Below are 25706 nucleotides of genomic sequence, written 5' to 3'. Positions count from 1 at the left end.
TATTTTTGATATACTTTTTTATAAATATGAATATCTAGATTCATATTATAATTCTCTCGGTGGAGGAGTTTCTTAAAATCTCACTAGACTAGCGGTTACCATATAGATATGTAATACTTTGAGCAAAGTGGTCACGGGTTCAAATCCCACTAGTTTCTGCTAGCCAGACCTTGAATTTGTGACTCCAGATCGATCGTTTCCTATCAGAATTTGCCGGTTTATCTGATTTTCATTGAAACGGTTCCAACAAATTGGCAACCTTTTATTTTCAACAATCTCAAGTTTTGCTGATTTTTATAAAATGCTGCAAATTTACAAATTTGACCATAGATATCTCCGTGGACGCTAATTGATATGTATTTACTTTGTATAATTTTAATAACACTTACTTTAATAACAATACAATGTTTCTGGACAGGAAGGCGCATTGGGGTTACATGTAAGGCCTTCTAGGCCAAACATTTTATGTTGTATTCAAAAAATGATTTATGTTGTGAATTTATTTTACGTACATTGAACTAACAAAAGGGCGAAAAGATAAATATAAAAAAAGTGTTTGTCTATAAGATATTTAGCTTAAATTTCAGTGACGAATAATCGAACGAGTGCTATAGACTCGAGTGTGTGTATATATTAATAGCTTATCCACTCGTACACATTTTGAATGCAAATATGTATGTGAAAATAAAAACGTTTAAAACACCAAAAACAAATCAACATGTATATATTACATAAACAATTATGAAATAACGTGTTAATATTATTTAATAATTTGGCGAAATGTCCGGCAACAAAAATTATAATATATATGGAAGTATAATTTTTATGTATGTATGCATATTCAAAATATGAATTAATTTTCATTTTCAATAGATACTACGTAGCACTGTGATAAAATAAATTTAACAGACGTAATTTTCATTCTAAAGTATATATTAATGTAAATTATGTATGTAAAACCGAAATATCGTATTGTAAAATCACACAGTTTCCATAGTCTTACATATTACTATCAGAGGGAATTACCATACAACAGTAAATAACTACGCTTTCATATGCCGAATTTTATGCAAAACGTAAAAATTCTATATAAAATATTATGCGAAAGAAATATGAACGATGAATCAGAACGATCTGAAGATGCTTATACATATGTATATAACGATAATAATATGCACGGGTTCAAATGTCAATGTTGTAACCTTGAACGCCAGTGACTTACAAAATTTCAACTTCTTTTATTGTTTTTATATATTGTTATTGTTGTTGTTTGAGAATAATATATTTCAATCTCATTTCTGGTCGGAAAATACGAATCGTAGTGACGCATGTGCAATGTCGAGCTGGCGTTCATTCACTCCAATGTACATGCACTTTATTTTATTAATGAAACTTGCTCAAGTTCAGTCTAAAAATATCTCAAAGTGCATTTAAAGTCGTTTCCAAACGTTTTTCAGCTCCAGTAAGTTGGTCAATGAAAACGTGTTAGCTCGATTCGTATCATCTATGTTCAAAGAGTACGACTGATTGGATACATTGTAACTATGTACATATGTATATTTAAGTTAAGTCATGAATTGCCCTATTAAATTTAAAAAAAAAATGTTTTCAATAACTTTTCTGAATATATCATATTGTATTAGAATCCAAGGAAAATTATGCATTATTGAGTGTTATATTGTAAATAAACAACATAATGACACGTTTACGTGTCGATTGACTCGTCATAGTCTTTGTATCGTTACTTTGTAGTTAGTGTTTATTTACATTATTAACAGATTTACTGTGTAATTTGTCTCCGTTGTATCAATATTAAATTAAATATATCAAGAGTCGTCTACTTTCATCGTATCATACGTTAGAGGGAAAATCAAAATAAAAAATGAAAACGCCTTCGAATATGATTATCATCGCATATTTCCGTCAACAGGAAATTGAGATTCTATCTAGGTTAAGTAGGTAGGCATATCTAGGTAATCTGTGTTGTTTGTTCAAAAGCAGTTTCTATAAGCTTAAAACCGCACAGTATTTTGTGCAAAAAAATCGTGACTTTGAACAATATTTCAATAATGACGGGAAAATACTCACGTTTAAACGTGTCCACTTGCAATTGTTTAATCACTACAATCTTTTTTTATACACCGCACCACCTGAAAAAAAATACCAAAATATTTTTAAAAAGTCTAGTTTGAATAGAAAATGGCAAAAAAATCGTGCAATGTGTACAATTTTACTTCAAAGCACAATAAAAATTTCTGCTGTGTACAATATTGCAAAAAGTCAATTGCTGTATACAATATTGCATTGTTAAAAAATAAAATAAATATATAGCAAATATTATATGGTATTATTCATGAATATACTACTGTATTCATACACGAACTATTGGTTTTAGTTTAAGTGCTAACAGTCTAAAGCTATCTTCAAATAGCCTCATAAGGTCTATAAAACTTTTAGCTGTCAAATCCTTTTAAGTATTTAAAAGGGAAATCTTATGGAAACCGCATTATGACGTTGCTTTAATTTCCATTTCCGCTCATTTATGTACAATATATTGCAACCCAGGGCAAACATACATGTATGTACATACATAGAGGATAGTACAAACGATTCAAAACACATACATATATAATTGAATAAGAATATTTTGAGAGTCGTATTAAAAATGCATTGGTATAATACGTATGTATTTTAGTGACTTGTCTACATTTTTGTATACATAAAAATCACAGTATTTCTAATGCAAATATGCATATGAATATGAAGTATTCTCATTAGTCATCGATTCACTTATAACTTTTTTTTTATTTAAAACGTGCATCAGCATTCTAGTCAAAACAGCGAAAAAAGTAATAAAACTAAAAATGTATTAAAATTAGCGGCGTTTTTCAATTTTCATCGTGCTGATTTGAGCTGTTTACAAACACAATTTTTTATCATATTAAAATAATGTTAATTCACCATTAACAACATTCATTACACGTATAATAGTTAGCCGCCATTAATTGATGGATTGAGCAAAAAAATAATAGCTCGTTTAAAGCTTCAATAAGGTACATTGCTATAATTTGAACGCATGTCTTGTATATGAAATTCACAGTTATGTAAATGGCAAAAAATAATTAGCTATCAATTTAAAACAATTTAAAATCCAAACACGGTATGATATTATTCCATAGTGTAAATACGTTTTTTACAAATTTTCATTTCAGTTGTATGATTTCGATGATACAATTGAAAGTCTTGTGCAAATCGTACCGGAAAATTTTGCGTGAATCAACCAACGATAAAACCTGTACGACTACATTCTTGGAAAAGGGATTTTCATTGCCGTGTTGCATTGGTCACACCTACGCGTTTCGAAAATTGAAAGATATGGGTATATATGTATAAAAAAACATGAAACCTTTGTAAGTTTTCCATTGCATTCGTATTGATATAATCATACACTTATGTATGTATGCAAATGTATGATTAATAAATCGATACAGTTTGAAACTGTATGCTAGAATAGATTCGTATTACATAAATATAACTAGTATATCAAATATATATTTTTAAATGTCCAATTTCTGTTGACTATCATATTGCCTGTGAAGTATTTTGAAGGCTTACATTTAAAGAGATTTATATATACATGCTTATTTCATTTTTAGATCGATTCTATTTTTGTAATTCACCTATTGGTTTATTGTAATATACATTTGATACTAAATTCACCATTGGTTTTTCTATGTAGACACAGAGATCTTGAAAAATGGAGAATCATTTTTTTCCTTGTGTTATTGCTAACAAAAAATATAGAAGCGACGTTTCCAAATAAAATTATTAAGATTAAAATATAATAATCTCACATAAAATAAAGTAAAAATATGTATATCTATGTCTTTATATACGTATATCTGTTACCTACATTTTAAGTCGAACTTCTCTATATGATATTTCAGAACTACGTAAATATTTTGAAAATAATTCTATTAATGTAAGTATAATTTAATTGTAGTTATAGATAAGTAATATCAATTGAAAATTATGTATTAAAATATGTTAGCAATTTATAATATACGATGCGTGCTTATGTATGAAGATATTAATTTTGAAAAATATGTAAATAAATATATGTGTATGTTGCATTGAGAGTGTAGAGCTCGCTAATGTATATATTGTCTAGTACATATGTGTATGCATCGTCAAAATCATTTAGTGTATAGTGTACACGGGAGATATAACCTTTATTACAGACATATATACATACATATGTAACTTTAATATCAGAATATTTCTGAAATATATCGTTGTAAGCTTTAGCTAAAAATGTAAGCTGGTGTTTGCATTTACTAGACAATGTATAAAGCATATATCTATCCATGATTGATATTTATGAATATTTACATTTTTGTGTTCTAAATAAATAACGGATTTAACAATTCGACATATTATTATATGCAATGTGATGAATTCTCTAAATCGTATGTATATTCTGTTATTTTTTTATTGCAGGATTTTTAGTTTATTTTTTGTAAGTGTATCTCTACTTTGTAAAATTAATATAATAAGAACGCAAAAAAACCGGTTGAAGTATCCGGTTTTATTGTGAATAACTCAATTTGTCTTAATTTCTTTTATGTTTTTTTGTGCACTCTGCTCGACCGCAGATTGGATAAAATTTGCAAATCAATATGAATTTTGATTGAAAATTTAAAATAATTCAAAATATTCCTCTAATTTTCATTTAAAAGCCAATGAAAAACCCAATATTTACATATTCGGTATTTCCCTGAAAACATCATCACTTAATAGAGACAATTCTTATACATTTATTATTAATTTTGTGCATACAATAAGAATGTAACCAAATAAATAAAAAAATGAAAGTTATTGAAAATACGAAGCCGACAAAACTCGTCCTGTTTCGTGAAACAGATGTATTAAATATTTCGAGGCCAACGCATGACTTTATCCGTGCCAAAAATCCTCTACAATTAAATTAACCAGAAACATATAGACACGTATAGACATAAAAATAATTCAAAAGATGATCCGAAATATCAATTTAAAATATACACGTAGGTATATCATTATAATCCGTGGGTGAATGCGAAAAGCATCCGAGTGATATTCTTAAACATTGACCCGAAAACCTTTATTGATAAAAAAAAGGCACACAAATGTGACTTTTACAACTTCCGTTAGATTTATGTGTATTGAAGAGAAATTTTTGCGTTGGTTCTAAAATTTTAAAATCAACACAAAAACATAATCAATATAGTGCAAATATTTGAGGACACTTTTACAGATTCTATAGTGTGACTCACAGAACTATTAATAAATATAATCTATCATTATCTTATGTAATTCAATATTTTTTGATTTTCAATTTGTATGTATGAAAATTTTACATTTTTCTCATAAAACCGTTACAAATTGAAAGTACTATTAAATTTTATCGCGTAATCAATTTTATCATGTATTAAAAATAGATTTTTACTCAATAAAATGTCGATTATGAAGAATATTTCAATATTTTGGGTTTTGTTATAACCTACTCGTCGATGTCACCGAAATTATATTTACGTTATTTTAATATGAGTGCATAAATTATTGAATTATTTTATTATACAAATAAATACAAACGAATTCGAACCAAATACTCCAAAAAAATTTCGATCGTAGGAATATTTTAATCGAATCGAATAAATTTTACACACATTCTCATCGTTGAAAATATTATTGAGTGATCTATAATAATACAGGTAGCCGAATTCCTCAATTTATACATGCGATAACTTAATATATAACGTAACTGTAATTGCTTTTTCACCTTGCGTTCGATAAATTGACAAAGATAGTAATTTAAAAAAAAAAATACACGCAAGGTATGTAATTTTTTTATAGTTGCGTAAAATACATATGTTTGGTGATTGATCGCCACATTTGCTCGCGCAAAATTAAAGTATGTAAATGTATCAACAAAATCAGTTCAAATTGTAATTTATTCGATTGTGAGCAAATAAAAGTCATTTTCAATTATTATTCAACGTAATTGAAGGATTCGCCGAAAAAAAGTCTGTGCGTGAACTTGATACGGAATAAATTATAATACAAACATATTTTCCTGTAAATGTTTTATTGAGAAATGGGCCCTGATTTTGCAACGGTGGCGCGCGAGGCGTGGGTCAGGATTTCCCAACTGTTAGGCACGCGTTCAGAGAAAAATAAAATTTTCAAGGTTTCTGTTTTCGGACGTTGGGCAACGGTTCGACATTTTTCGAACGAAATTATGATGCTATGAAATGTTTAATTGACGCAACTTACGAACCACCCCGGAAACGTCGACTTGGCTTCGCGTGGGCGAAATTCGCAGACCGCTAATTAGAGAATAGCGGTAAATTTTGAGTGCAATAATAAATTAATTCAGTCGAGAAAGCTTTTTGAAATTGAGACGTAAAAAAAAAGAACAATGCACGCTTTCGTTTCGTGTTGTTCATAGACGTAATTTAAAATCGAATCGATATCCTAAACACAATGGAATTGTAAAATATTAATTTTATTATTTAAACAAATCTAATGACTTAATTAATTTTTTTTTATCAGATACGTTGGAACTCCTGTAGTGAGATTGCAGGTTTTTACAAATAATTTGGTTTTTCCATTTAATCACTCGGCTATATTATAACGAGCTCACTATTAAGATATCGCTACCAAAAATGCACAAAATTCTGATTGAAAGGTCTAATTACTATAATTTACCGCTTAAATTAGTACGTTTAGACAGTAAATAAAATGAGATTAAAAACCAATCTTTATAAACGTGGATAAATGTAAAAAATATATTTTTGACATTTAAAATTCGCTAGATAATTCATTATTAGTATTTTAAAGCAATAAAAATCTGAATCAATAGAAAAAACATCTGACTATCGATTTCAATACTCACTTTTGTCACAGCAATACTAGAATTTGAATTAAATTCTGCAAAAGTCAAAAATTTGTAAAAAAAATCCCATTTTTTTAAACGCTCATATCTCATAAACGAGAAAAATCATTGTCATATTCAAATTTAGTAAACCAAACTAAGTAAAGATTGATTACACTCTGCTCCGCTAAATAAAAATGTGATTTTTTTTTTTGCTCAGTATTATAGGAATAACAGTCGTTGTGAAACATTACTTCTAGCATGAAAAATTTCAACAAAAAACCAAACTATTGTAAAATCATCTTGAATCGTCATTCATACTGTTTTTAAGATATAATCAGATAGAATTAGTTAGCTAGCTAATTAATTATAAAAGCAAAAGCATTCGATTGACAGAATAGATATCTATGTTGATAAAATATTTATGTATAAAAGATTGTGTATATTTAAAATGTCTAGTATTAAGTGCAGCGTTGTTTACAGAAGCCTATTAACGGGTCTACATCACGGGCCCGAATGTGAAACGCCCGAAAACGCAAATATCGGAAGGCAAAGATCGAAAATCGAAAGATCTTAAGTCGAAAGATCAAAAAAAAGGGTGCATGGTAAACGGTACATACTCACTTAATTTGCGCGAGCAGGATACAACAGAAACAAGAGGAACAGGCTTTTCCTCCCGTATTCTGCGCGCGCACATTAATACGGGAAGAAAAGCCTGTTGCTCTTGTTCCTGTTGTATCCTGCTCGCGCAAATTAAGTGAGTATATACGTGAGTATGTACCGTTTACCATGCATCCTTTTTTTTTGATCTTTCGACTTAAGATCTTTCGATTTTCGATCTTTGCCTTCCGATATTTGTGTTTTCTGTAATTTAACATTCGGGCCCGTCACGGAGACCGCTATGTTGCTAAAAATTTTATTTATAAAATATTGTGTATATTTAAAATGTCTAGTATTAAGTGCAGCGTTATTTACAGAAGCCTATTAACACCAATTAAATGTGACTATGCATTGATAAGAAAAAAATTTGAAAGTAGTTTTGACTCATTATTAACTTACGAGTAACGTCTATTACGAGAAATGTTGTAAATTTGACATAAAATCAAATTAAATAATAACTTTAATAATATCACACAATTTTCATCGAACGAATTTAAAATGTATTTCATTGATTTATCGAAATGAATAAATTTATATTGTTTTCATATTCTTATGTTATATTTTTATATCGTAATATTATTTATATAATACAAGCAAAACAAATTCTAGCTATATCAATAATTTTCGTTCAATATTGAAGAAAAGGTTTTTCACAATAAATTATTTAAATCGCTTTCAATTTACATACCTATACCATTATTACAATAGTACACACCAGATGTTTAGTTTTCGCCTTAATATTGTAATAAAACGGTATTTTAATCACAGGGGCACACCCTCGCTTTGTGGATGCCCCGATACGTGATAGATCAGCCTCTTTAGTCAGAGGTCACCAACCAAAAGCAGATTCGCCATCAGTTCTAGGTTACACAGATAAAAACAACTCATATAAGGAAGAAACTAGTTTCGGCCAATCCGCTAAATTTTTATTTAAGTATACCGAAAACCACGTTCAGACAGAGATTCATCGCGAGAACGAATACAGCACAACCGGTTCAGTACGAAATAATACGATTTTTTTTTATATACATATATTCCTCGATCAACTCGGATACAATCCTAGCCCGATGTGACATACTTCTCTTGGTCGAAAAGGTTGAATCGTGCCGAATTGGAATATGAATATATTTTATATACAACATATCTAGAAAGCTAGCAACATTCGCCATCACTTGTGAATTAGCATATTAATCCACTTTTACAAACGTCTCAGTATCCGTGAATGGAAAAAAACAATACCATTTTTCAAACGACACATGCCACACACCTTAGAACGAGAAAATATCATCTCAAGAGAGCGAATGTAATTATTAATTGACTTAAATATATCATGCCTTTAAGATTATTGATCACTTTTAGCTCAGTAACGATCAGTACATATAAATACATACATACATACATATATTCCAAATAATATCCAGTTCAAGTTTAACTGATTTGAACTTACCATGTACCATTTAAAGCAGTGTGGACTGTATATTGGAAAGAGTTATCTCTTTTAAACGTATTTTATATATAACACTAAACGAATTTGATTATTTAATTCTTGATTTGAATTGTGATTGATTCGATTTTAATTTCAATGAAATATTTTTTTGTCTTTTAAATAAATTGATGAAGGTGAACTATTTATCTCAACATTGCTTTTATATACATAAAGAGTAGAATTGGATTTTTTTTTTTTTTATAAAATAAAGCCTATTTAACCAGTTAGCTGCCAATCATGAAATACATATTTGATCTCTTCCTGTGCGCCAAGTTAGTTGAACATGATTTGAAAAAAATATCAACGAAAAGAAAATGATTTGGCTCACATAATTTGAGGTTTCCAGAGGTTTGGTGTGACCTTGAATGCGTACGCATTTTGCACCAGATTCATTAGAAGTTTCGGATTTTTCGATATAATTGATCAAGTAGCAGCCCTAATGACATTTGTCTAATTTTTATTTTAAAATAATCCCGAAAAATTTAAATAATTATTTTTTTATTTTATTTTTGTAATCATGTTCGTCTATACGTAGATGGTGCTTGGAAAACAACCTTTATAAATATTAAATATTGTACCTTTTAGGAGATAAATCAATTTGACTCGCCCGTGAGACTTTGGCGTACAATTGGTAAAATAAATAATTATCGAAATAATTTCAATTGTTCAAATCTGTATTCTCATCCTAATATTTATTACGAAAATACATATTATTCTTCTAACCATATTCTAAAATATCATGCAGCATGATATTAAAATTGATGGGAAATTCTCGTGATTTTATCTCCGCTTAATATTATTTATACGCCGTTAATATTCTATCCGCTAAACTTTATATATTTATGATATATGAAATAATAGGTGAAATTTAAGCATCCATTGAAAGCTACCTCGAGGGAATACATTAAGCACACGTGCATACGATATATGTACATATGTATGTATTACAGATTCGATCGCAATGTTTTAACGGTAATATAAATCAAACTCAGCCGGTCAAACATCGACAACTTAAATCAACGATCATTAATCATTCAAAATTATGATGCATCTAACGAAGTACGAGTACGAACAAAACATCAAAACAAAACAAAACATAAAAACAATATAATTTATATCAATGAGAATTGACGATTGCATAAGCTCACTTTGTATTAAAAAACCGTATATCTCAAAAACTGTTGCACATAATAAGATGAGAAATTATTTTCGATGCATTAATATGAGGGTTCAGATATTGTGTGATTTTAATACAAAACCATGGACCGGAAGAAGTAGTTTACTTGCGTTAGCATTGCATTTTGCATAGAAAAACTATACGATTGTGGGACAAAAATGTATTAGAAAAATTAAGTTGATGATACAAAAAAATGTCAAAATTTGTTTATCGGTGTAGCAATTGACAAAATAAAGATACTAGTTTATCGTAAAAAAAGAAGACTTTGTGGCAATTTGTGGTAGAAAATCTTTGCAGTTTCTTGTACATCAGTGTTCGCCAAGTGAGCTGTTTTCGGGCACTGTTTATATTTTGAGCGTGAACCTCTTTTTTCGACTAATGAAGAAGGAATGCCAGTCAAGAAACTAATATTGTTCTCGCATCTTTTGAAAATAAATAACTGCAATGAATAATTATGGAATTTTAGTACCTGCTATGCCCATTCATTAAGACTATATATTTAATTTATTATGATTTATTTCATTAAAATATATATTATATTTTACATTGAAACCCCCTATCAACTGCATATATAGAAAAAAAAGACCAATAGGATAATACTAGAAAAATTAATTATACCCAAATGTAGCTCGCGTGGTGAACACTCTTGTAGATGAATAGTTCAAATTTAATAATTCATTAAAATCATGACGAAGTCGAGCGGAAGTTTACTTTAAAAACCTTTGTAAAATTTTTGATTTTTACAAAAAATATCAAACTTGAGGGTGGATATTCTTTTAAAATTAATTATATTTTTTGTAAAATTTTAATCAAATATATTAGAACATACCTTTTTGAATAATTTTCAACCAAAAACTTATTCAAAAAAGCTTTCAATTAGACCACAAGTTAACTCCAAACTGGAAGTCACAAATGCAAACAGTACAAATTTATTTCGTTGCATTTCACCAGTCCAAAGTTTGATCTAGTGTGATGGACTATTGACTCGACTAAATAAAATTTTATCAACAATATATCAAAATGAAGATATTCAACAATAAAAAAACGATGATATTTTAATAGTTTTTCGTGAAATATTAAAACGGTGAATGTCTAAGCAGATCTGCAAACGGCCACACGGCGGTAAACGCTTTATAACGGTAAACGGGCACGAAAATATGCAATCATCTAATATAATAATATTTTAAAACTTCTAAACATAAAGGTCACCAAGGCATAGCAAAATTCCATATATAAACGTGCAGAAAATAATTTAGCATGAAAAAATCGTATGTGACATAATAAATCAACTGATGTGTACTAATGTAGTATACATATAATAATAAATATATATGAATTTCATTACAAAGACTTCATATCCTTGAAGTTTTCCATTAAAACTCGAAACACGTGTAATAGAAACATAACACGGTTGCATTTTTCTCGAATGACAGTTTCCGTTTACGTGCATACAATATTCCACTATTCAAATTTATAAAATAAAAAAAAACATTCACACAATTTCTAGATATAATATGCTTAAGATCCGTTTCGTTATATGTAAATGAAAGGGCAAACGTCTACTATGTGAACACGTTACAGGTATTCCTAAAATTATAAGATCGTAGATAACTCTGCGAATTCCTTAGGTTTTATTTCGACGTTTAGAAAAACCGATGGCAAAAAACAGGTGTGTCGTCAAGGTGTGCAAAACCGATGGACCGATCCGTCAAAATTGACGGATATTATCGCACACAATATACATGTTAACGTATTTTTATTTTAAGCCACTAATTTCATTTTTCTACCGTGAAATGTATTTTTTAATGATGCAGAACATTTTTTATATTTGTACCCATTGTATCGTCCATTTATCATCATGCTACATACACACATACATATATATATATATATATATATATATATATATATATATATATATATATATATATATATATATATATATATACATATATATAATACACAAATCTATCTAAACGACAACAATTCCTTATATTTATCATATTAAGATACAATTATTATAGTATAGGAAATATTTTTATATGGTGAAACGATTAAAATTATGTTTCAATTACAGTTAACTACCACGATAACATCTTTCTATTTTTCCTCGAGAACAATAACGAGATGTGTCACATTTCCAGGTCAATCCCCCCTATACAGTGACGTTCCAAGGCCATTTGCCACCATTAGGCAATGTTCTAAATGCCGCCCCCTCTAGGAATGTGATACAAAAATCGTATATGATTTACCACCCCCAAAGTGTGCCACCCACTAAGTGGTATTTGTTACGTGTTTTTTTTAGATACTTTTAACATGCAAAAAAATCGCAGCAATTCTAGCCCATATACATGGTACACAGTCCTAAAAATCACCTCCTGGAGTGTTTTCGGTGTTATTTTATCCTTATATTTATCCTTGCTTGACAGCGATCGATAACAATGAAAATATCACCGAAACCAATGGTACAGATTTGACCTAGCAGCGGTATTTTTTTGCATATTGTTTATTTATCATTTTATTTTATACATATATGATACACCAGGAAGGGCCAACAGGTAAACTCTAATGCGCCTTCCTGACCAATTATAAAAATCGATAGAAAATTTATAGAGCAATTTTACGCAGCGTCAAAGAGACGACTATGGATAAATTTAGATGCTGAAACTCGAATCTTGCGAGAAATAGTATGATATCGCCAATTTGTTGGAACCGTTTCAATGAAATCAGACAAATTGACTATATTTGATGGGGAAAAAAAAGTGCCACATACCAATCTGTGTGTCTGTAAAATGAAGATGCTCTAAATATGCCCTGAGAAGCTATTCTTAGGATTACGCGAAACTCATTAAGCTATAGCTCCAATTTCATTATAAAAATTTGATGCATCTCAATTTTCATCTGAGGAATAATCATAATACACCTGCACATAAGATAAGATCTCACAGAAGACGAGAAAATGAGATATATGTACATATACGAAGACACAATACGTTACGCGTTCATCCACCGTAAAATTGCGTACGATTCACGGTCGTGTCTTGTGTAACTGTCTGATTAAATAATAAATAATAACATCACACCGCTACGTACATAAATTTCGTTCGTGTGTCTCGACACAATCGCATTATTTATTACATGCGATTTGCCCAAGATGAAAAAACGCATCGTTGCATGTCAATTCGTGCGTGTTCAAATTCGTGACCGATTTCAGAAGACGCGCCATGAAAATCTACTGTGAAAAATTGTCTTAGGTTTCCTCTTAGTTATATGAGTATATGTATGTATATGTACATATGTATAACGGTTTAAAACTACTTCAGATTTGCGATAAGAATTGTTTATATTTTTTACGATTTGCCTTGAACTTGTAGTTGACCTTTGCCAAATATAATATATGTATGGTATGCAGGATGTCGCTATTTAACTGTTTTTTTTTTTACTTTTAAGGGCCGACAGGCGAAATCATGAAACAAGAAATAATTTCGTATATATTACCTATTTTTTATGATTAAAACACAATGAATAATACATCTAAAAATAGTGTATACTGTTTCTTTAATGTATTTATAATAAATTGAAGTTCTGATCCAAACCAAATGTTAAATAGTTAATTATTATAAAGCAATGATTGTTCATATAAAAAGCATAATATGAATAAGGAAAACTGTTGACCCTTGAGCTTAGGATCCACTTGTGTGAGGCATCTTTATCTATGTACATATGTTGGATTTGTTTGTACAAACATTGAGGTGTTTATCTTGATTTATGTATATACAAATTAAGATATATATATATATATATATATATATATATATATATATATATATATATATATATATATATATATATATATATATATATGTATTTATTTAAGAATACTTTTAATTAAGTGGCGAAGCCAATAGACCCAAAGGGTTTGATAATACATATATACAGTAGTATATGTTATCAAACCCTTTGGATTATCAAGATAAAAATCGGAAACAAAGAAAACCGAAAAGAAAATATTAACAACTCAATATAGCATAGGTATATGAAATAGACGAAAATAATATAAACAAGAGAAAATAAAAGATAAACTAAGAAAAACTACAAAAAACCCATTTATTTTAAGGAAATCATCAAGTTTATTTTTAAAAAGGTTACTAGAAATTACTTATTCATTGGATAGACTATTTTAAATTTTAACCAGTCTATTTGAAAAGACGAATTTTCTAATTATTTCGAAGTAAATATCTTTTTGCAGCCATAGAATGTGACCTATCAGATGAGTGTTATTGTTAAACGTTACGAGGTTTGTCATAGGACAAATGTAATGACTATTTATTTAAAGTTTGGACCATTGTATGTAGCATTACAGGAATTCCTAATGCGCCACAATGTTCAAAAATATAACATAAAAGAAAAGAAACAAAATAATAACTATAGAAATTAGATATGACAAAAACAAAACATATATATGTATATACATATATATACACAAACAACAATTTATAATTTTGTTGACTTCAATTAGATCACCTCTCATTCTTACAAAACGTAATGATTCATTATTTTCCATCTCATATACATACATATATGTACCTACATATGTATGTATGTATGTATGTATGTATGTGTGGTATTTTTGGATTCGTGTTTCAGATTCGTTTTTATCATTTTCGCCTTTTTGTATATTCATCAAAAGTTCTTTATATACGTCAATCTTTATATCTATAGAAAATTTACAAAATAAATTTAACTTCCTTTAACTACATTTAAGCTATCAAAAAATCATTTATATATTTTCATTGCAATGTTCAATTTCATTGCAATATTCAATGTTCAATGTTCAATAAATAGTGACATTTTAGATATTTTCCAATGGTTCAATTGCTTCTCTAGAGAAGTATCTAGATAATTGAAATGAAAAATATTGACCATTGCAAAGCTTATTTTGCCAAATTTGCCTATTGATGTGGTGATTTTGACTGTGAGATACTTTTTTATTTTAATCCATATACCGAATTAGGGGCTTATTCCTAAATTTGTGAGATTTTTTTACATCTAGTTTATGTACATAACCGGTAGATAAATTTTTAATTATTATTTTTTCTATTTTATCAATCTTTCTCTCCACTTAAAAACATATTAACAAAGAGTCATTAGTTGATTTATTTATATACCTATACATACAATGTACCTATACATATGAATTTAATTAAAAACTATTTAATCATTCAATTAAATGCAAATTTAATTGTAACATTCTTAAAAGTTAATCTTATATGTTACGTCCAACTCTTCTTGCAGTGTTTTCATTTAATCCAATCATATATATGTACAATTTAAATAAGTATATAAATAGATTCGAATGGTCTTACATTAATTAAAGATGTAATTGAAAATTCGTGTAAAATTTTACATCGTTTTTAATAGTAAACCATTATCCTTTGATTGGTATACTAAGAATTTGAGTCATTTATCATTCTAATAATTACCAGTTTTATTATATAAAATGGGTCGTTGAAGAAAATATAATTTAATACCGATTATCGGCAAATTACAAGCAAATTTACCGCACATAATACCTATTAAGTATAATACAACTGTGATTATTGCTCTATAGAAGGCGTTTCAAGTTGAAATCCGATTCAAAATCACTTAGAAACTTTTGAACTAGACAGAAATAAAATCAATGTCTTTGAAATAACATATACCATGTATGCTATTATCTATTGTGACATAAAAAAATACGCCAAAAGCTCAATGTATATTTTATTGAACATTCAATCCACATACGAATCTGTTCGTGGGAATTTTCATATATCATTTGAATTAACAACATTGAATGAATGAATTGTTATCAACAAGCGTATACTAGAATCAATTGCTAACCAACTACCTCGGTATGTACACACATATGTATGTATGTATATAAAATAGTAAATTCGTTGCCTTTTCCTACTATAATACCATTATTCGATATACTAATTAGACCATTATTCGATATAATAATTAGTATATCGAATTATTCTATATATGTAGATACTATTAAATTATTAATATAAACCACTGTTCGATATACTAATTAGATTATTATACGTATTGATTTAAACCTCTTTCAATATATATATTCGATATAAAAAAACAAAAACTCGAACAATAAAAATTATTCCTAAATTTAAAAGTTTTTAAAAACTATTTCAAATCAACTTACATATATAATATTTCAAAATTAATTTTATATATGTATGTAGTTTGATAAATTTTATAGTATTACAAAAAAAAAGTATTTTTCTATTAAATATTATTGTACCGCACTTAAAAGTTTTATTATTTTTCACTTAACAGCTTTCAATTGACAATTACAAACTAGTACAACTACATAGTATTAATTATTTCAAACGACGAAAGAAAACCAATCCGACACTTTGCAATGGCATAATTTCCACTAATAAGCCATTTCGCAATCAAAAAATAATATATCGTCGCGTATGGTGGACTAATTAATTATCAATGGGAAAATTTTCTCCAACAATAAGGCCATTGTTTAACGCTCATTAACTAATCAATCGAATTCACAACATGTTCCATGCTGGAACGATTAACTCACCTATGGCCTGCTCAACTTGTGGACACCAAAGACACGTTGTTCACAAAAATGTTCGATGAATCAAACAACAATTAACTTCACTTGCGATTTAATATCACGGGCGCTCCCCTCCCCCTACGGCCCAGAGGGTGCTTAAGGGGATGTACGAAAAGCTAAGGGACTCGCTTTTGGTGCGACTTTCAGGCTCTGACCAGCCGAGACAGCGACTCGAAAACAAGTGTGAACTTGTAAAAGTCCGCCATGAATTTTATACGGCAGCCAGCAGCGCCCCTAGCGGCCTTCGATCGAACTATTCTTATGTTCAAATCGTCGGCATTTGAATTTGTCTGTCGATTAAATATTGACAGTTAATTGGACTGTGATGGCGATGATTTTCGGTGTTGGTTAGTGGTGTAATATGCACCGATGAATGTACATACATGATTTCAGGAAAAATATAATGTGAAATGTCAAAATTTTATACAATTGATAGTTTTCCTTATTTGCATTTAAATCGTTTGAGATTGTCGTCTCTTTTTTGTGATGACATTTAAATAAATTACTTTGCACTTCGAGTCATATTATCAATGCACGTGTTATATGTTAAAATAGATTATTAGAGACACTTATTTTGGACATTTACTTTTTTCCAATTTTAGCATTTTTCCATTGTGCATTTTAGCGTTTTAGGGTATTCAAAATTTTCAATTTTAGCGTCTATTTGGCATCTATTTTTATGAAGAGTTTAATTTTGAATTTAAAAAAAATTTATATACAATTTAAAGACAACACAACAATTCAATGTCTATACCCTTCAGGTATAAACACAGATTACCTAAACACAATCTGCTTTAGGTCATCGACTTTAGTGAGTCTTTAATTAATATTATGTATTAGATGTATTATGAGCATTTATAAGGGTTGTAAATAGGTTTTTGAGCTCTTTTTCCTATTATGCTGTAGATTAACATTAGAATAATAAAATACTATGATTACTAATCAAATTAAATTAAATTGTAAAATAGAAAATGATCAGTAGATCAGTAGCTATTAAAATAGATATAAGATGTATTTTGAACATAATTTCGTAATAATAAAAAGCATTTAAAAATCAAAAACAACAATTCAAAAATAATGGAAAAATTCTAAATATTTTGTAATTAAAATTACAAAGAAAAAAACACAAATATTAAAAAACAAAGAAAAAAACACAAATTATCCGATTACTAACTGGTATTATCCGATTGCACAGTTGATAACCGTGCGGCGGAGATGACTGTTTATCTCTATTATCTCTATTCTCGCTTTCTCATCTTTCTCAGAGATGTCAGATTTATTCATAAATCAATAGTTTTGGGCGTGAGTGGACTCAGAGTTTTTTAATCGACTTAATAGACAATAGTCTCTCCCTTTATTCCCTATCCCGTCTCTCTCCCGGCGCCCTTGACCTCTGTCCCGTTTTCAATGTCTTGCTACGGCTCTGATTATTATTATTTATTATTATTTATTTATTAATAGTTTTGGACCATTGTGGCATTACAGGAAGAACCTAATGCGCCATAATGGCCTACATTTAACAAAGATAATGATACAAGTAAAATTAGTAAAAAACAGAAAAATTAAAAAGCAGAAAACATGGTAAAATAAAATAATATTAAAAAAGTAACAAAAGGAAAATATTAATACAATTAAAATAGTACATAAAAATGTACAAAGGAGAAAGAAAAAGTAAAATAAATAAAACAAAATATGAATAAAAAATAAAATCACAGCGAGGCCCAAATGGAAGACAGTAGATTAAGATTCCACTCATACATCACATTCAAATTAAGAAAGTAATGATGAGTGCAGGTTACCAGATAAATATGTTAAAAGAATTTGATTTAAATGCTTTTTATTATTACGAAATGTGTGTGTCTGTGTTTCTGTGTGAGTGTCTGTATGTTTATTGTGTGTCAGTGTAATTTGGGGATTTTTTGAACACTGTTCATTTTATCGAACTGAAACTTAGTATTGGTTACTGAAACTTTTATCGATACAACTTAATTTTTTTTCAAATTGTTAAGTTGATCGGAAATGGTACCTTCCCTTATAGATGTTCTCTTTTTTTTTAAGTTTTTGATTTAAATTATCTCCCAAACCACTCATCAAATCGGACTGAAGAAGAACTTTAATCTGTGTAAGTTTTCCTACAGTTGTGTTCAATTTGTATTGAAAATGATCATAGCCGGTATGTGTGAACGTGTATGTACCATACATATGTTCGATTATCGAATTTTATTTTGTATACTTACATATATTCCTCAAATACATAGATAAAGTCGTAGGTTGGTCACATCCGATTTTTTTACATAAAGTAAATGTAATTGGAGCTTTTTTTATATTAGGTGGATTTTCAACTATTTGTAAAAAACAAATCAATGAATCAAAGCGATATTTTTTACTTTATTTTATTACATTTTCGGATGTGTTTTATTTAATCTTAGAAATTTATGGATGTGAACCGAAAATTTAAAGAATGTAGCCAAACTCTCAAAATTAGTACGCCAATATGAGAGTATTTTTTGCGTGAAACATCGGGAGAGTTTGAAAAATGCAATTGAACGTTTTTGAAATATGAAAACATGCAATTGAACTTTTTTTTCTTATACACCGGGATCCCGGGATCAGAAATTCCCAGCACCACGATCCCGGTGCTGAAGTAACCTTCCGGGATCGGAAGCACTAGATATGGGTAATACCCAAACTCTTTCTTATATAGAAAACGAAGAAATGCTTTTTGCCCTTTTTCGATAATAAGAGAGTAGTTTGCTTCATGCGTATTCCACACAATCGCATTATACTCTAGCTTACTTCTAACAAGCGAGTTGAAAAGCAAGCGAGAAGACACTTGGGTTGGAGAATAACCTAGCATATATCAAGACAGATCCAAGTCGACGAAAGGAAACGTCAGCGACTGTCTTGATGTGGTTGTGAAAGATGAATTGAGGATCAGAAGTGATACCCAAGTCGACCATAGATTCCACACGCTTCTGCAAACAAGAGACGTCGTCTGTCTCTTGTTTGCAGAATTTAACGTCGTCTGCAAACAAGAGACATGAAGCATTGCGTAGTACTTTAGGGAGGTTATTAATGACTATTGTAAATAGTAAAGGGCCTAAGGTGGACCCCTGGTCGCGTAAAAAATGAAGGAGATTCATAAATACCATATCTAACAAATTGCTTCCTATCACTATGATAAGAAGCAAAGAGTTTAAGAAGACGTGGAGAAAAGCCCACTTCAGCTAATCTGATCACAAGAGCGTCATTATTGACAAGATCAAATGCTTTACGAATGTCAAAGTAGGCTACATCAACTTGTTGTCCACCGTCAACTTTAGACATGGTATAATATGAAAAGCAGGCAAGATAAGTGGTAGTGGAACGACATGGTGAAAAACCATGCTGCTCATCACACAACAATCTTTTAAACTGCAAAAGTATCAAACGGTGAAGGATATTATCAAAAATTTTGGGAATAACCGAGATGATAGCAATAGGTCTGTAATTTTCAACCTCATTTTTAGAGCCACTTTTATGTATAGGAATGACTCTAGATTATTTCCATTTTTCAGGATAATTACCAGAACCAAGAATAAGGTTAAAAATAAACTGAAGAGGCTCTAAGAGCGAATTACAGCATGCCTTTAATACGTCAGGGGGCACACCGTCAAGCCCAACAGACCCCTTCAGCTTAAAAATTGCCATCCTAACATCTCCAAGCGAGACCCGCGGAATGTCTATACTGACACCCTCAGTACCAATTTGGGAAGCCAAATTAACATCAAGGGATGGTGATCTCTGATCAAAAACAGAGCTAAAAAATTTAGCAAAAGCATTAGCGATCTCAGGACCGACATAACTTTTATTATTATATGAGAATGAATGCTCAAGGCCATGTGAAATATGCTTACTCTTAATAAATCTGAAAAAGTGGTGAGGATTACTTGCGATAGCACTCTCCATCTCTTTATGTATAACGTGAGTATAACGCTCACTAACACCACGCTTCACGATCTTCCTAAGAATCCGGAATTTCTCATAGTAACGAAATGATTGGCTACGTTTCGATTTTCTATGAGACAACCATTTTGCACGAACAACAGCTATAAGTTTGGACCCAAACCACTGTGGAAATACCCGTCGATGTTGTTCTGAATTAGGATAACTGATGAACCGAGGAACATGACTGTCAAAAATATTATAAAGTGTATTATACAAAAATTCAACAGCATCACCAGTATTCATGAGGTACATTTGGCGCCAGTCAATTGAACGAACCTCATTTTAAACCAATTCAGAATCAAAACGAGCGAAATTCCACCGTGATGAAGAAACCCCAACAGATGAACAAGCTGAAACAGCTCTCACAGAAGACAAAAACAGAAGCTCAATATGTAGTGCATCATGATAAAGGTCCTCAGGGATGACCGCAGTTCCTTTTGGGCATAGGATCATCGTTGCTGACACTTTAGATTCATTTACCAACACAATGTCAAGCATATTTGGACTAATGGGCGAACCAACTTGTACTAGGTCGCAATAGGCAATAACAAAATTAAATTTATTGCGGACATGAATATTAGCACTAGGCAAATTGAAATCACCCATTATTAACAATATGTTACGTTCATTCATGAGATCATGTACATTCATCATATTCGCAAACAATAACTCATATACATCATCTTTCGCAGCGGGTGGAATGTAAACCACACATATAAACATTTTCACAAATACAAAATCAACTCTCACCCATAAGTCCTCGCCAGAAAGGGTTTCGAAGTTCTTCAACCTGACAGACCGCAACCAGACTCGAGAAGCAAATAACACTCCCCCTCCACGTCGTTCTAGTCTGTCCCGACGATGCACTGTCCACGAAGAGTCAAAGAACTCCGAATCAAAAAATGATAGGGCTAACCATGTTTCAGTTAACGCCACCATATCATCACAAACACTATGCATGGCCTCACTAAACGCGGCTACTTTGGTCCTGAGACCGCGTACGTTTTGGTAATAAATTTCCAATTTTCTCCATCTGGCGCGTGAGTCTCTTTGATTTAAGAAATGACTGTTTAGCAGTCACAGGACCAGCCAATGGAGACAAAGCAGAAGGGGAAGAAGAAGAAGCCCCAACAGTCAACGCAGTATCACTATGAGAACCAGAAGTTATGGTATCTGATATAATAGGTGCACTAGAACAAGTAATAGGCGCACTGTAACAAGTAAATGAAGATGAAGGAGAAGCAACATGGATCGACGCCACTGCAACCGCTGCCATAGTCGAATCACCAACAGTTGAAGTGTCCGTGGAAGGCGTCAAGGAACTGGCTCCAGAACATGCCTCCGCGAACGTGACGTTAGGGCGCAGGACATTCGTTGACACATCTTCAATAGCAGACATATAAGTGGAGGTGGTAGTAGATTTGAAGATTTCATAGATTTGGTTCTATCATTCCCATTACTTCTTCCCCAATCCCTGAATTTCCCGAAGTGGACACCATCAGGCCAAGAGCAGGATTTAAATATAAGGCCAGCGACAGAAGCAGGAACTGTGACCTTAAAGGAAGCATAAGTTCCACGAGCATTAAGGGGTAGAACCACGATGCCTTCCTTACTTCCACAAATTGCAGAAACGTGTGCCTAAACATCATCACGCGATGTACCCACAGAGAGATTCCAAACATGAATATGAACATGTCGTCTAACTGCAGTAATGACACCAGCAGCAGCAGTCCCAACTTCGAAATTACGCCGACGTAGAGGTTGCTCAGCTAAAGAAGAAGAACGGGCAATCAGTTGACCGGAATCACCATCACCAAGTTGCTGATCGGTCTTACGTCCCTTCCTCTTCTTACGCCTGGAGTGACCGATTCCAGCTACATTAGCAACAGAAGAGACAGGATGAGGCGGGACATCACATCTAGCAACAACTGGAGGGGATGTTGAGTATGTAGGGCTTCGCAGTAACTGCTCTAAGATGGTGAATCTTTTTTCGATGCGATTAATCGCATCACTTTTTCAGTTCAGGTGTGTTAATCTGTTAAGTATGTATTATATGTAGATCAAGTTTGATCGGAGGTAATTAAAATTATATTGTCTGAAATCTAAAGACGTCTCAAAAGGCGACCGTTGATTTTTTACCAAAATTCTTCCAAATTATGTTTTTAAATACATTTTGCTGTATCGATTTGTACATATTATATTTTTACTTTATCTATGTACGTAGTAACAATAGTTACTTTATCTATGTACGTAGTAACAATAGATGAAGTTTTGTTATCATGCGAAAATTCGAACTCGAGATTTTGACTGATTCGAACTCAGAATCGATTACTGATCACGTTTTCATGATCTAGAAAAAATGTGTGTCTGTTTGTCTGTGTATTTTGGGGATTTTTTGAACACCGTTAGTCCTATCGAACTGAAACTTAGTATCAGTTACTGAAATTCTTATCGACACGACGTTAATTTTTTTCAAATTTTTAAGATGACCGGAAATGGTACCTCCGCTTATGGGTGTCCTCTTTTTTTTAAGTTTTTGAATTCAATTATCTCCCAAGCCGCCGACTAAATCGGATTAATTTTTTTTACATGTAATATAAATAATAATATTTATAACCTTACATTTTTTAAATATTTTTATCCGAACTGGAAGTAGCAGTTTTACTCTAGAGAATCGAGGTTTTTTATATTTTTCTCAGAAATCTTTTGGTTTATTGAACTGAAATTTCATATCTAGAAGTTTAAGCGTAATAGCAAGTTATGAATAAAATTTGGTAAGCATCCCTCAACCGGAAGTGGCAGTTTACTCTTGTTCGATTTTTCTTCCACTATTTTTTTCGACCACTTAAACATTCAAGTATAATTCTTGTATTAATGTAATGAAAATAAAAAAAATCACTAAATTTAATAAACCGAAAGTAGGATTTTCTCTTAGAAAGGTCAAAAATGTTGTCACCTGGATCCTGTCCACACCCCTGAATGTATTAAGCTGAAAATTTATATTTGTATTCTTTATGTACTAACTTAGAGTTGCTAACATTTTGGTCAGAATTGGTAAACCGGAAGTAGTATATTTTTTTAAAACAATATTTCATTATTTTATTTTGACCTTTTAAATTATTTTTATCCTCTTGATATTTAATGTGTATAATAATTATACTGATTTTAAATAATAAAAAAAAATTGAACAAAATCCGATAACCGGAAGTAGAACTTTTGTCTTGTGCAAGTTTCCATACATTTGCGCTCAATTTGTATCGCTATCATAGTTATTAGTTCAATATCGAATTTTGTTTTGTAACCTTCTTATATTCCTCAAATACATAGATAAAGTCATTGGTTGGTCACACCCGAATTTTTTTATGTAGAGCCCAAGACAAACCGCGTTCCTGTAAATCGCACTAAACTGTCCAAGCACTACTTCACAAGCTCTCCACGGAAGTTAGAGTTCTGCCACTTGTAGAATGTTAAATAAAGCATTCTGATTTACGAAATACTTTACCATAGTATTGTATGTACAACGTCCGAGTACAAAGGCTGGTGGTATTCGTCGGCGTTTTTGACATCTGCCCTAAATTCTGTCTCTTGTAACGGTTGGTTTTCGTCAAGAATGGTTTTCGTGAGCTATGTTACGATCGTAAATACATAGTTATTTTATATACATGTATACTTTATTTTAAAATTGAAATACCAAAATAATTTATAATTTAATTTGAATAATTGAAATAATTGTATACCGCAAAAAGTAAACAACTACAAACAAAATTTAGTTTAAATATTGTAATGACATTGAAGAGTGTCATTCCTGACAATATGTAGACAAAGAAGAATTAATCAGCACAACGAACAAACCTAATAAATCAAGTATAAACAGGATGGTCAAAATTGTAGTATTTCTTAAACGTGTCTATTGCGATTATTTTTCACCATCGCATTGGCGGAATTGATTTGAATATCTATCGTTGACCAAACCGCGCAAAATGGCAAAGTTTCAAAACCATTGGAACAGGGACGTCATTTGGGTAGTTGCCACCCTTTAGTTTTGGAAAAAACGTTATATTTTGTTTTGTTAAATGGTAATCTTTGGGTAAAATTCTTAGAAATTGTTCAACCTGTGGAGCGAATTTTTAGAAACGTCCACCTCAATTTATTTACAACTGAAATGGTCGTTTGTTTATGACTTCCCTTCGTAGAATTAACGGAACCGAAAATACAACTGCAAGAAGATTTAGTCAACGATGGTATTCCCACTGTTAATCTGCACGTGCATTAAACACGTGCAATTTTTTCAGAGACGTCATTTGCGGGGGCTTGGGGGGGCGCAATCGCCCCCCCTAAATTTAGGAATAGTGTGAATTTAGAAAATATTATGAATTTAATGATTAATGAGATACTATGGATCTATGAATGCTACGTTTATTTCTTATGTTACTTTTGGGTAGCTTAGTAACCAATAAAATAATCGCTGCTACGTGCCTTGAAAAAAAAAAAAATATTTCGCAGCAAGTATATTTTGGTTTTTAAGTGGTATGCCTTGGGTAAAATTTTTAGAAATTGTTCATCATATGGAGCGAATCGTTAGAAAGGTCTCCTTTACTCTATTTTGTCTCAAAAACAGATGTGTAACGTTTATTTTTCCGAAAGTTCGTATATAAAATAAAATTAAACAAGAAAAATAATTAATGAAATAAAAAAAAATACAACATACAATAATTAATGAGATAAAAAAAATAGAACAGTAAAATGATAACTAAGAAAAAACGAAAATATAGAAAGAACTTAAGATATAGGAAAAGAGGAATTATGAAAACCCTTTAATTTTAAGAAAGACATGTAGTTTGTTTTT

General features: G+C 30.7%; 1 protein-coding gene across 2 annotated transcripts in view; it reads right to left on the bottom strand.

Moving 5' to 3' along the window:
- Positions 1 to 17059, bottom strand: part of LOC143910249 (very long chain fatty acid elongase AAEL008004-like) — a 59917-nt gene extending 42858 nt beyond the window's left edge. Inside the window, exons 1-2 of one of the 2 annotated variants that reach the window (XM_077428642.1) lie at positions 16838 to 17059; positions 2089 to 2150 (exon numbers count right to left, since the gene is read on the bottom strand). The gene's annotated coding sequence lies outside the window, so the exon portion shown is untranslated. The remainder of the gene's footprint in view (positions 1 to 2088; positions 2151 to 16837) is intronic. The other variant, XM_077428650.1, reaches the window with a different exon arrangement.
- Positions 17060 to 25706: the final 8647 nt, after the last annotated feature.

The sequence above is a fragment of the Arctopsyche grandis genome, chromosome 1 (genome assembly GCF_051622035.1).
Source record: "Arctopsyche grandis isolate Sample6627 chromosome 1, ASM5162203v2, whole genome shotgun sequence".
NCBI lineage: Eukaryota > Metazoa > Arthropoda > Insecta > Trichoptera > Hydropsychidae > Arctopsyche > Arctopsyche grandis.
The sequence above is the reverse complement of the archived record's forward strand: the minus strand, read 5'-3'. Positions and strand labels throughout refer to the sequence as shown.